At 53.2% G+C, this 14417-nt stretch overlaps 1 pseudogene; it reads right to left on the reverse strand.

Annotated features, from left to right (window-relative positions):
• Window positions 1-4767: 4767 nt before the first annotated feature.
• Window positions 4768-11328, reverse strand: LOC103589704 (annotated as a pseudogene).
• Between the last annotated feature and the right edge of the window lie 3089 nt (window positions 11329-14417).

Below are 14417 nucleotides of genomic sequence, written 5' to 3' on the forward strand. Positions count from 1 at the left end.
CGGCCCGCGGGAGCCTTGTCGCGTGTGTCGCAGGACAGGGCTCCACACGCCGGGTCGGAGGCCTCGCTGGCCTGCGCGGGCGGGGGCTCTGTCCGGACACCCCAAGTGGGGACCGCGCACCGTGAATGACACGCAGCGCGCTGCTGGACAGAAACTCGGCGAGGACAGGTCTTAGCAGCTCACCGGCCGGCGGAAGGCTTCGCAGACACTCGTCCCCCAGCAAGACACGCGGGGACGCCGAGCACCGACGGTCAGCGCCGCTGGTGTCGGGGACGCGCCATCAGAAGGTCGCAGAGGAAGGACAGACACAAGCGTTGAAGAGGACGCCGAGCGAGTCACCCGCCCGCAGCGCCTGATTTTGCAGTGGCTTAAAAAGCTGGAAGTTCTGATGTGACCCGCAGTGCCACCCCTGGTTATATGCACAACAGCAAAATAAAGCAAAAAAGCCATGTTGTTCTCATAAAGTCTTCTGCAAAAATGTTTTTAGCGACGTTATTAATGATAGCACCCCAAGCCACCCACATGCCCATCAGCTGGTGTGTCCGCAGTGCAGTGTCACATCCAGACCGTGGAGCAGTGTCAGAGATAAGCAGGAGTGGAACTGACGTGTTAGAACGTGGGTGAACTTTCCAAACAGTGCAGACGGCGAAGCCAGACACGGCAGGCCACGGAGTGTGGATTCTGTTCATGCCAAATGTGCAGGCGAGGCAGGTGATGGGCTGGGCCATGGCTCCGAAAACGCACAGGGCGCAGTCCTAGTCCTCAGAACCTCAGAGTGGGACTAGAAGCGCAGAGGAAGGAGGCAGCAGGAAGGAGCCCGTGTGCAGGCCGAGGACAGAGGCCTCAGAAGAAATCAGACCTGCGACACCTTGATCTTGAACCTGTGGCCTCCAGAACTGTGAGAAAATAAGTTGCTGTTGATTAAACCCCCAACTGTATTTTGTTACAGCAGCCCAAGCTAAGACGTGGGGACACACAGTGTGACCTCTTGGCAAGGCTTCTTTCACTCGGCCTGATGTTTTTTGTGATTCACCCACGCTTCTGCCTGTTAGCAGGAATTTGTTTCATTTTATAGCTGGGTGGATAGGATAGGCCAGTTTGTTTCTCAGCTCTTGCACAGATGGACACCTGACATGTTTCTAGGATTTGCCTTTGTAAGTAGAGCAGCCATGAACTTTCAGGTGCAAGTCTCCTGTGTGTATGTGTATGTATTTCTCTTGGGTAGATGGTAGGAATTAAATTTCTGGGTCAGAATAGGTACATGTTTAGTTTTAAGAGAAAGTGCATGATTTGTTTTCCACAGTGGTTGTACCATTTTATATTCTCATCCGAAGAGTTGAACAGTTCCAGGTGCTCCTGTCCCTGCCGACATTTGGAGCTGTCCGACTTTTTCTGTTCTGATGGGTGTGGGTGCTGGGTGTGTGGTGGCAGCTCACTGTGGTTTTGGGTTTCGTTTCCCTGATGACTAGTGATGAGATGCACTTTTTCTTGTGTTCATGGACACCTATGAATCTTCTCTGTAAAGGGATTCTTCAGATGTTTTGCCCAACTCGTTGTGCAGTTTGGCATTTTATTACTGAACTGAGGGAATTTTTTGTATATCTCATACACTAGACCTTTCTCAGGTAAGTGTTCGCAGGAACTTTTTCCAGTCTATGGCAGTTCATTTTCTGAACTGTGTCTTTGGATGAGCATAAGTTTTAAGTGCGCCTTGTGTCCTTTCATCATGTTTATGGATTTTAAATAAAAGGTTTTTTCAATTCAAAAAAAGAAAAGTAATAAATGAGGCACAAATTGGGGGAAATATTCACAGCACATATCTGACAAAGAACTGATACCCAGAATATATTTTAAAAACTTCTGCAAACCAACAAATAAAAACACTTTGGTAGGTAAACAAATGGATAAAAGACTCAAATACACACCCCACAATAAAACATACACTTATGGTCACTAAGCACATGAAAGGGTGTTCAACATTCCTAGTAGTCAAGGAAATGCAAATTAAAACCACAAGGAGGTACCATTTTGCATCCATTAGAACAGCTAAAATAAAAACAGGCTGACTACACCCTTGCTTGTGGGAGCATGAGTCAGTACAAGTACGTTATTTTATTTCTGGCTGCTGGTGGGTACAGGGGTCGTACCCTGAACCCTGGTGTTGTCAGTACCACGCTCCAACCCACTGAGCTAACCAGCCAGCCCTGGTACAGCTCCTTCAGAGAAATGTTTGGCAGTTTCTTCTAAATGTAGAAATACAGCTGCCCTGTGGCCCAGAACTTCCAGTTCTGACTATCTTCTACAAGAAATGAAAACAAAGATCTACAGAGACCCTGTGACAAGAATGTGTGGTGTCCTGAGCTGCTGTGACAGAGCACCACAAACTTGGTGATTTAAAACAACAGAAATTTGGGCCGGCCCGTGGCTCACTCGGGAGAGTGTGGTGCTGATAACACCAAGGCCATGGATTCGGATCCTATATAGGGATGGCCGGTTGGCTCACTGGCTGAGTGTGGTGTTGACAACACCAAGCCAAGGGATGAGATCCCCTTACTGGTCATCTTTTTAAAAAAAATAAAATAAAATAAAAAATAATAAAACAACAGAAATTTATTCCCTCACAGTTCTGGAGGCCCAAAGTCTGACACTAAGGTGTCAGCAGGGCCACACTCCCCGCACAGGCTCTAGGGGTCCTTCCTTGCCTCTTCTGGCACCTGGTGGTTGCCAGCAATCCGTGACCATCCTGGGCTTGTGGCTGCGCCTCTCTGGTCTCTGCCTCCGCCTTCGCAAAGCCTTCTCTCCTGTGCATCAGAGTCAAAATTTCCCTCTTCTTATAAGAACATCAGTCTTTGCAACAGGGCTCATCCTGCTGTGGTATGACCCCATCTTAAGTTGAGTACATCTGCAAGGGCCTTATTTCCAAATATGATCACATTCACTCACAGATTCTGGGGGCGGGTAGGACTTGAACATATCTTTTGGGGGACACACATCACCCCGTAAAAAAGAATGTTCATAGCAGCCTTATTTATAATAGCCCCAAACTAGAATACACATGTCCATCGGCAGAAGACTCCATCAGCGGTTGTGCTATATCCACAGAGTGGACTGGGACCAACTAGTGGGATCCCCGACGACATGGCTGGGTCTCTAAAATGCAATTGGAGCAGAAGAAGCCAGACACAATTTATGTGGCACAGGAATCCAAGTACGTGAACAGAGTGGACTGGGACCAACTAGTGGGATCCCCGACGACATGGCTGGGTCTCTAAAATGCAACTGGAGCAGAAGAAGCCAGACACAATTTATGTGGCACAGGAATCCAAGTACGTGAGGTACAAGGATAAGCAAAGCTAATGGATGTGGCCAAAGTCATAAGTATCTGCTTCTGGTGGGGAGTTGACTGAAAAAAGCGATGAAAAGAAAATGTTCCCTGTCTTGTTTGGGGCGATGTTTTCATGGGCGTATCCAATTTTTAAATTTTATTGAGCTGAATACCTAAAATCTGTGCATTTAATTGTATGTAAAACCTTTTAAAATGTAAAAGTGAACAGAAGTCATCTCCTTAAGGAAACCTGGAATCCTGTATTAGTCCGTTTCTGTTGCTTATAACAAAATACCCGGAACTCAGTAAGAACACAGAACTTATTGCTTACAGTTTTGGAGGCTGGGAGATCTGAAGTCCAGGAAACACATCTGGTGAGGGTCTCTTTTGGTGGTGATGGTGATGCAGGGTGTCACATGGCAGTGGCGGAGCAGAGAGAAAGCTAACCTGCTCGTTCCTTTTCCTGTTAAAGCCCCAGAACCACGCCCTCGACCACCATTATTAGTCCATTCACTGTGGCTGGTCCTCACATCACCTCTTCAGGCCCCACCTTTCAATCACTGTAGGGATTTCCCAGCCTCAGCAGTCCCAGTGGGGGTTAAGCTTCTAATTCATGGACTTTGGGGACACAATTCAATCCATGGAAAGCTCTGAGGATTCTTCTGTGGCCACCAAGGCCAGGAAGGGAAAAATATCACGTCATAGCTTCCTTGTCGAGTAGTTGAAGGTGGAGGCCGGAAGCCACCATGGAGGAGGAAGGTCCTTCAGTTTGGGGACAAGCAGTTGGACAGGATGTTGGTTAAAGAAAAGCAAGCTCTGGACTGGGAAGTTAAGAGATAAAACTGCTTTAAACACTAGCATAAAGTGGACTGAGGCAGTTGGATGGAGCGATTACCCCCACTCCGCGAGAGTCTGATTTCTTCTGGTCATTGGCCGTCCTGGAGGCGGGGGAGGGGAAGGCTGGGCCGAGCAGCTCGGCAAAAGGCCAGCTGTGCTGAAGGAGGGAGACGCTCAAGAAGGGGTTGCCCCTGGCCCTGGTGATGACCTGGCTCGCTTTTCAGAACTGCAGTCCCCCTAACTGGCAGTCACTCCCAGGCTAGAGAGTCACCTGGTGTGGGTCCTGCCTTGGGAGCAGCAGTGGGACTGAGGGAGCTGGGCAGTGGGAGGCAGGGGGCACCGTGAGGGTGGGAGTGGACAGGCCGCTCTCGAGCCAGCTTTCACACCCAGAGAGGATTTCCTGCAGGTCCTTGGGAGGAAGGGGGACTCTAGCCTACCTCCATGTGCAGTCAGCTCCAGGGCCTGGACCCTGCAGCAGCATCTGATGGAACTGGGAATATCCGAGACTGCAGCAGCAATCGCTAGCAATCAGGAGCTGCAATTCCCATCACCTCCACCTGCCCCAGCCAGCGGGACGGTCCCCACCCCCGACCCTGAGTCTGTACTCACTGCTCCTCCCACACGACGTCCCGCGTGAGGACACAGACCGCCCGCTCGTTCCCGGATCCCCGCTGCGCGGGGTGCAGGCGGCTTGTCCCTGGCAGACACTCAGCACAGCTTTGCCAAGAGGGGAATTAGCGAAGGGTGAGCTGGCGAGTCAGAGCCCCACACAGCTGCCCCGAGGGTGAAGGGCGGGTGTACCCTGTGCTGCGTCAACAGACAGGAGGAGCGGCCGGGACGTCACAGACGGCAGCTGCCTGTCCTCAGCCGTTCAGTTTGAGCCACCAGCAGTTTTCAACACTTAGATACGTGTCTCACACGAGGCACTTCAAAAAGTTCGTTGAAAAATAGTGTTAAAAGATAATACAAATCCTCACATTGTGTCAGTGCTGGTCCCTGCGCACCCAGTGATGGGCCGGGAGCCCCGCGGTGGACAGAGGTCCCGCTGCACAGACGGAGGACAGTTGACTGATCTGATGGGGCTTCGGGAGGTTAAATCACTTGTATAAAGTCACGCAGCAAGTCATGGTGACGTTCAGAGGCCGAGTCCATGTCACTCTGAGCTTCTCTTTCCACGGGAGGCTGCGCAGCACATGTCGAGGTGAAGAGATGGTGGGACGGTGCCCCAGGACATGGGGCAGAGGCGGGGACAGGGGCTGATAGGGGAGAGTCTGATAGGAATGGGCCTGCATGTGGTGTCTTAGTCCATTTTCTGTCACTGTAGCAGAATACCTAAAACAGGGTAATGTGTAAAGAAACAGAGTTTATTCCTTAGTTTTGCAGGCTGGGAAGCCCACAGTCCAGGGGTCACATCTGGCGAGGGTCTTCTTGGTGGGGACTCTCTGCAGAGTCCCATGGTGGCACAGGCTGTCACATGGTGAGGGCTGAGCATGCCAGTGTGCTCACTTGCTCTCCTTACAAAGCCCTCAGCCTACTCCTGTGATAACCCTTCATCCGTTAACCCGTTAACCCATAAGTGGATTAATCCATTCAGAAGGGTGAAGTCCCCACGGTCTGATAACCTGTTGAGGGCCCTACTTTTCAGATACAATATTGGGAATTAAGTTCCAACATGAGCTTTAGAGGTGACAAATATTAGTAGGGTCACTGGGGTAAAGGGTAAGGGGACAATATGGCAGTGCCTAGCACGGTTCAAGCCCAGCGCGTCCCACAGCCCAGCCGCCCTTGCGAGACCCTCACACTTGCACACGGGACGTGCAGAAGGTGGCCCCTGTCGTGCTGGACAGAGCGAGAGCCTGGAAACAACCTCGAGCCCGTCAGCAGGGAAGAGGCCTGGGTCGTGGCGTGTCTGTGCCCGGGGGCGTCGTACCTCAGAGGTGGCCGTGCGCAGCAGCAGGGCTGTGTCCTTGCAGAAAGACACGTGGTTGGCACTCAGTGGACGTTACGACACAACCAGCATCAGGACGTGATGCCTACGTGCGTGGGAGGGCCCTTCAGAAAGCGCACGGACCGGGTCCTGGTGTCTCCTGTTATTACGAGTCTTTCGATCTTTGATCCCCTCGCACGGCTCCGTTCTCTGCAGCTCGGCGCCCTGACTCTGCTGCCCCCGGCCCTGTCGTGGACGCTCCCGCGCCGTGGAGCCAGCAGCGGGCCTGCCCGGACACACGTCGCGAGGGGATTCGGTGCTGTCCCGACCTTCATCAGGGGCTGGGGACAGCCCGGTTCTGTTGGAGGATGTGCCGTGGGGAAGCTCGCGAGGCCGCGGCAGAGGCTGGACCAGAAACAAAAAGAGAAAAAAGAAAGAAGAAAAATGGAAACGAAACGTCCCGAGGGCCTCGCGACGCGGTCCGCGGAAGAGGAAGGACCCGCCTTCCCCTTTACTTCCATTTCCCGTGAACTTTGCCTGGAAACACGGTGTATTCTGCAGGAGGCCGCGCAGATCACAGGCCCAGCGCTGGGGACAGGGCCGCTGGGCGGAGGGGACGCGACGACGGTCGCCGACTGTCCTCGCCGCCAGCAGCTGCTCTTCCTTCTCGTCCGCGGCCGCCTCTGTCGCCACGGCCCAGCCTGTCCCGCCGGCTTCCAGGCCCTGGTCTCCTCCGACTGCGGCCCCAGAAGGGCGCGGTGGCGCTTGGGGTCCTGCTCACGACGCCGCAACGACAGGAGCCAAAGGAGCACTTCACCCCTAAAGGCCCGTTAGCAAAAGCCACTGACGGGTCACACGGGAGGAAGACAAGGCGCGTGGGGAGCCCGGGGCCTCGTCGCCGGCATGGACGCGGGCCTGGGAAGCCGGGGAGAGGCGGCGCCGGGAGGTCGTCCCTCCTTCTAGGACATTGAGACAAAACGGCAGAGTCGCCCTTCGCGAGGTCTGGGCGCGGGGTCGTCGGGATGTCGCCGTCTGACAGGAAAGGCCGCAGCAGCAGACCCTCCCGTCCCCACCTGGGTGCCGAGTCCCCTGCTGCTGTCGGCTCCCCGGGGGACGCGCACCGACACCAACGGGCCAGCGGTGCTCACAGGGGCGAGTGACAGGACGCTGTCCTCAGTAGGAGGACGGGCGGACAGTCCCCGCACAGTGGTGGCTCAACGGCTAAGGTTTCACTTGAGGCGGAGGAAGGCGACGCGCTGAGATGCAGGCGCTGGAGAAATGCCAGGAGGGCGCGGGCCCGGGGCCGGGACCCGCTGTGCTGACCGCAGCGGGCAGTGACGCACCATTTGAGAACCGGGGTGTGGTGTGTTCCTGGGCCGGGTGCGGGTGGAACGCGCGTCCGTGAGACACCGTGCGCGACCCCGCGTCCACGGGCACTACCGTTACCAGCTGGTTCGTCAGGCCTGCGGGGGCATAAGGCGGGGCCAGCCCAGCGGTGTCCCCCACGCCACGGAAATGGTGCAGCCAGGACGTGCCATGCAGGGTCAGAGAGCCCCGGGAGGCCGAGTGGGCAGCCCAGCCCCCAGGGCAGCGCCCAGTCTCACCAGAACCCCTGCCCCTGCTCCCACCTGCAGCTGCACAGGGGTCCGGGGTGACCAGCTGAAGCAGGAAGACAGGTTCTGAGCTGGGCTCACAGACGGGTCAGCTCAGCACACGCGCACCAGCCAAAAATGCACAGCAGCAGCTGCAGCACAGCCGCAGTCGAGGCGGCCCGGGAGACGGCGGGAAGGGCCTGTTCCCCGTGGGCACGGCACCCACCGCAGCACAGGCACCGGACACTCGGCCGTGGACATCAGCCGACCTTCACAGCCAGCCACTCCGAGCCGGTTGGATGGGCACCTGGGAGAAGAGCCCGTGTGGGACCAACAGCGCAGCCCTGCCCCCGCCACGGCTCACCCAGAAGCCACCTTGTCAGTGACAGAGTTGACGACATCAGCCCTTTCTATCCTGGGAGGGCCAGCAGTTCATCCTCATGGGGACAGACACCTATTCCAGGTATGATCTGGCCTTTCCTGCAGAGCCTCTGCCGGCGGCACTGTCTGGGCCTTAGATTGCTTCTTCCACAGGCATGAAATGGGAACGCACTGTACCAGGAAGGAGGCGTGGGACCCACTTGCACCTGTGCCTACCAGGCAGAGGCAGCCGCCTCACGGAACGCTGCATTAGCTTTCTAGAGAGGATGCACTGAAGCCCCAGCTTGGAAAAAACACTCTGAAGACGGGCACCACCTTTCAGGACACGGCATTAGATCAGAGACTTCTTCATGGTGCTGTGTTCCCAGCAGAAAGAACACACGAGCTGAGGCAGGAGTGAGTGGCCTGAATCACCAAACCCAGAACCCACCAGGAGGTTTTGTGTCACCTCTCTCCACAGTTGTGGAGCTCGCAGGATGGAGGTCTTGGCCCCCAAGAGGGCACAGCAAGGGTCCCACTGACCAAGCTACAGAGGCTGCCAGGGCAGTGGAATTCTCTCTCTCTCTCTCTCTCTCTCTCTCTCTCTCTTTTCCGCAAATGTTAGGCTGACTGACAAGTGCTGCTCCGGGCAGTTGCTCAGTTTGTGTACAGTGAGGAGTTACCTAACTCTGAACTTGGTGTGGACCGTGACCAGCAGTCCTCATGGCAAGAGAAAACCATAGCTGTCCTGCTGCAGCCAACACAAAACCAGAGAACAGCAGGGAGTGTGCGGGGAAAGGCGGGGCTTGTTTCTTATTATAAAAAAAAAAAAACCTCCCAGCAATCTTAGCAAAGGAAAGAAATATTCCAAACTGTAAGAAAAGACATCAGTATACAAAACTACAAGTGTGTTCAGTGCAGCCCTGTCCCCATCTCCTCCAAGAGCAGAGGTGAAAGGAGACAGTTGAAGCAAACAAGCAATTCCATAAAATCACTTAGAAACCTTACAAATTTGATTAACATCTAAACTTCTATTTTTGCCTTAAAATTTTTTTTTAATATATCAAAAGACCTGCTTTAGTGACATGCTAGTCCCACTGGAAGATAACCCAATGCCCCTCTGTCAGTAACATGCTCAAGTTGGCCAGCCAGCTCATATTTCTAAACCCGTGTGTGGACAAATGCATGTGTGTCTTTTAGACCAAAGCCACAAGGCTCAGGTGGCTGCTAGCAGTGTGTGTCCACCCACCTCTGCAAGGGTGGCAGGGCACAGAAACCCCGAAGTGGTAACGAGGGACGAACAGCCCCAGACCACCAACTTCTCAAGCACTGCCCCCCATTCAAAAGGAGATCCTCGTTTCTAAGCCAGATTATTTGCCTCAGATTTGGCTCCTGATGCCCAAGTTGGTTTCCTCCTTTAGAAAAATACACATGTCAGAGCCGGCTCGCGGCTCACTGGGGTGAGTGTGGTGCTGACAACACCAAGTCAAGGGTCAAGATCGCCTTACCAGTCATCTTTAAAAATAATAATAATAATAAACATATCCACACACCCACATATATAATCTTTCCGTTTTTACATTTAAATATAAAAGTACTTCTCTGCTTTGTGTGATAAGTGGAGGACCAAGCAGTAAGACTTTTACTTGTCCTGCAGTAGGGACATCCCTGTGTCCACACTCCGGGCTTCATGTCGGGAGGGCATTCAGCCCCAAGCAAGGCAGGCGCTGCGGCAGGGACCAGGGCTACTTCCTTCCCTGCTTCCCAACCCTCCTCTCCGAATTCCCACTTTTAATAGAAAGTTGGTTATGACGTCTTAAGAAACAGCTTTCTACCAAGAGGGTCAGTCCCAACCTAACCACAGAGCAAGTCAGGCCTCCCTTTCAGGCACCTCGAGGAAAGGTCCTCCCCTCTTCACAAATGCGTGCGCCGTCCGGTGGCCGCGAGCCTGTCCAGCACACCTGAGTCCACGTCTCCCGCCCCGTCCCCACCAACACACTAGAAAGCGTCAGTGATGGGGAGAAAGGGGGGTGGGTGCAAGGAGGTTAAGAACTTGACCCCTCTATCCTGGCCAAAAAAGCAAGGCTAACCGGGCATGAAGAATCAGAGACCTTGACATTCCATGCTTGGGTGACAATTGCACAATCGGGACCTTGGGGACGGTAGAGCTGGAGCCGGAGGGAGAGCCAGAGAGGGCCAGATTTCGTAACAGAACAGCTTGTCGCCGGTTTTGTTGGAAAGACATGCAGGGCTTCTGTCACCACAGGGGTCACAGCCAGCCCCTCCCCTCCTGGCAGACAGTCAGGGCAATGCAGACGCTGGCACCACGGTTGGCTGCACCAGCAGAAAAGTGCATGTTGGCGGTTTCCTGGAATCCAGTTTGTCCAGGCCCCCCTGGGATCGGAGGCACGGATGTGGCAGCGCTGCCGCTTGCTGAGCTTGCCAGTGGCCTCCCAGCCTGCTGTGGACCGTTGTCCTCCCTCGCAGCCTTATGCTGCTGAAGCTGGCTTGGCAGCCCGCACCATTCCAGTCCCCAGGAACGGGCTCGGGTCAGAGGTGGCTGTGACTCCAGGGTCTTCACGTACACGATGCAAGATGAAATGGCCACCCAGAGATGATCTCCCATGCTGATCCTATTTGGAATTCCCACTGGCAGGCTTGACCCTGGCATCCATCCCCGTAATCTTGACGCCAGCTTGCAAGCAGGCCCGGTACTGAGCCTCCATGATGTCCCGGCCATTGGCTCTGTCTGCTGCCACACCACAGGAATATGGACCGTGGGGCCAGGGAAGCCATTGGAAGGCCCCGTGAAGGGGCGCCCATGTGCCCCGTGAGTACGGTCTTCTCCATTCCCAACCGGGCTGCTGATTGTCTGCCCTGTCCATTGTCCACGTATACATGTGCCTTAAAGTGGCCTCTGCAGGCTTTCAGTTGTACTTGGAAACTGCACGGAACACCGGCTTGTTGGGGTCCTTGTGGGAGTCCCAAAACACGGCCGCGGGCATGAGACACATGTCTCTGTTGGAGCCTTCAGACTGAAAAGTACGACAGCCACCAGAATTCTACGCGGGCCGCTCTCCTGCACCCCTGGGCTCACAGCCCGGGGGGCCTTGCGCAGTCCTCCTCCAGTGCCCTGGGTCCACACAGACGTAGCATGGGCTTTCTCGCCCTGAGGCGGGGACATGTACCCCTGCCTGGTGCCTTTGTTTGAGTGTGAGCTTGCTGAGGAGGCTATGGTGGAAGGCGTTCTGGGTGGCAAGCAGCAGGCGGGCAGGTGGGCAGGCCATGACAGCAAGGGCAGGAGGCTGGGCTGCTGCTAGACCGTCCCTCGTCTCCCACTCTCGGCCCTTTGGAGTTCTCGTATCCAGGGACCAGCAGACAAAAATAAGTCACCACGCTGGCAGGAGTGATATGACCCTGGTCGTCAGGAGGCGGAAGCAGGAGGATTGCGTGTGGACTGAGTCCGCTCTTGTACCTCCTGCTACTCCCGTGCCCCATTGCACAACTGAAAACAACACACACAGCAGCCCAACCAAGAGGGGTGTGACCACAAAGCGCTCAGACCCTGCAGAAGTAAAGGTTTGCATCGCACCAGCAGGTAACGCCAGCAAGATCTGCGGTAGTTTACAGTGAGGGGATTTTAGAATGAATAATGGAACGATGAGTACTTTCTGGCCCTGATATCAATTCCAGCAACGAGTCCACAGTTCGTCCACCAGCCTCTTCCTTCTGAGTTTCCTTTAAGGAGGAAAGGCCCACGGAAACCACGGCTCTCTGAGCTGGTAAGAGAACTGCACATCAGAAGGGCAGGCCCTGGTGGTCACGAGGATGCACCCACAGACCTCCACCCACATGCGGCCCAGGGACTGAGGCAATGGACTTCGTTAGTTCACCGAGTCTGTGCTGAGGCCCTGCCTCTCGCAGGCTGCTCCCCGCCAATGACTGAGTGCAGCAGGGATCGGGCAGACCCATTCCTGGGAGACATGGGACCTCTGATGCCGGCTTTGGCTTGAGGACTCCTGACGGTTTTGCTGAGACCTCCTTAGACTGACTAGCACCGCGAATGCCTCTACCCAACCTTCTCTCCCTCTTTTCTTTCCCTTGGGTCAAACTTGCATTGCAGTCTTGTGGCTTAACCAGTCCATCTTGATTCCCCGTTCTCCCTCATGCAGGTATCTCCTAGTGACATCCTACCATCCCTGATGCCCCACCCCCTAGGATGGGACCTCTTCCACTTCTGGGAACCCTGCCAATTCTTCACCAAAGCTTTACAACTGCATATTCCCTCCCCACGTTGTTCTTAACTGACTCCTCCAGTTAGTGTCTGATCTGCAGCTGATGCTGACATCACTCTCCTGACAACACCCAGGGCCCCCTAGAATCCGACCCACACCTATGCCCGGGCTAGGGTGTTGCCACATTGCCTGGGTCCTGTTTCTAATGGCCTGCTGACTACTTTTATGAAGTACAGGGCGGCTACCACTTCTACCCCTGAGACTCCTGGCTTGCTGTCTACTGGGAGTCATCAACCAGTGTTTGGGTCACAGGTTAGAATATCCAGGGTGTCAATTCCCACGTTGTGTCTAAAGCTGGTGTGCTAGACCTGCTTCAACTGAACCTCCATAGTCTCAACAGGAAAAGGTTTATACAAACACATTTACACTCTATTTTAAATTCTCTAAGTGTAAAGGTGAGCTTTTCCTGAGATCTTTCCAACATGTGAGGATTTTGCAGCAAGAGGAAGACTTAGATGTGACACAGCTGTGAACATTCATTGACGTCTAATCCACATTTCTGATATTAGTGATGGTCTCTTAAGCGTGTAATATGTAACAGTGACATCTACACAATTCCTCTCCAGCATGAATTGTGGCTGTGAGAAAACGTGTGGGCCCCGACCAGAACCGTTCCCACGTGAATCATGTATATATAGCTCATTTCCAGAATAAACTTATTGATATTTAATACAGCTTGACACATCAGCAGTATTCACATGCACTACATCAGCAGGGTTTTTGTTTTTTTCAATCAGGGTGATCTCTTTGACATAGAATAAGGTATAAACTCCGACCAAAGGCTTTTCCACTCATCACACTCATACAGTTGCAATCCCACGTGAAAGGTGTGGTGCTGAACGAGGACTGAGCTCTGGCTGAAGGCTTCCCCGCATTCACTGCATGTGTAGGGTCTTTCTCCAGAGCGAACTTTCTCACATTGAGTAAGCAGTAAGCTGACTAAAAGCCTTTCCACATTCACACACTTGTGGGGTTTCTCTCCAGTGTGAATTCTCTGGTGCAGCATAAATTGGGAGTTCTGGTTAAAGGTTTTCCCACACACATCACATACATAAGGCCTCTCCCCTATGTGATTTCTCTGATGCTGAGTTGTGAGCTCACCCCAAAGCTCTGCACACTAGTTACATCTGATAGTTTGGATGTGTTGTCCCCACAAAACACATGTGGAAATCTGACCCCCAATGTGGCAGTGTTGAGAGTTGTCTGACTCATGGGGGTGGATCCCTCATGAATGGGTGAATGGTCTCCCTCGGGAAGGCAGACCTGAGTGAGATCTCACTCTGTTAGTTCCTGTGAGTGTTGGTTGTTTAAAAGACCCTGACACTTCTCTTGTTTCTATCTTGCTTCCTCTCGCCATGTGATCTGTTTGTACCTGCTGGCTGCCTGTCACTTTCCACCATGAGTAGAAGCAGCCTGAGGCCTGTGCCAGATGCAGCTGTCCCAGAATCTTAAGCCAAATAAACCTCTCTTCTTTATAAATTACCCAGGCTCAGGTATTCTGTTATTGCAACACAAAACGGACTAATACAACATCTATAGTATTTTTCTCCTGCATGAGTTCTTTGATGCTGAGTAAGTTGAGCTTTGACTGAAGCTTTTCCCACACTCACTGCATTTAAAGAGTTTTTCTCCATTGTGAGTTCTCTGATGCAGAATAAGACCTGAGCTGCAACTGAGAGCCTTCATACGCTTGTTACACTTGCAGGGTTTCTCTCCAGTGCGAATTAACTGATGCTGAGTAAGGTGTGAGCTTCGAATGAAGGCTCTCCCACACTTGTTACACATTCGTAGGACTTCATTTCAGTGTTAATGATCTGATGCTGATCAAGGCTGGGACTCTGAGTGAAAGTTTTTCCACATTCATTGCATTCATGTGGTTTTTCTCTAGTATGAATTCTTTGATGCAGAGTAAGTTGTGATTTCTGACTGAAGGTTTTTACATATTTATTACAGCCATAAGGTTTTCCTCCTCTATGAATTCTATGATGCTGAACCATACGTGCCTTTTGACTATAGGATTTCCCACATTCTTCACTTACATGGCTTCTATCTAGTGTGAGTTCTCTGCTATCAATTAGGCT

The sequence above is a fragment of the Galeopterus variegatus genome, unplaced genomic scaffold (genome assembly GCF_000696425.1).
Source record: "Galeopterus variegatus unplaced genomic scaffold, G_variegatus-3.0.2 Scaffold714, whole genome shotgun sequence".
Classification (NCBI taxonomy): Eukaryota; Metazoa; Chordata; class Mammalia; order Dermoptera; family Cynocephalidae; genus Galeopterus; species Galeopterus variegatus.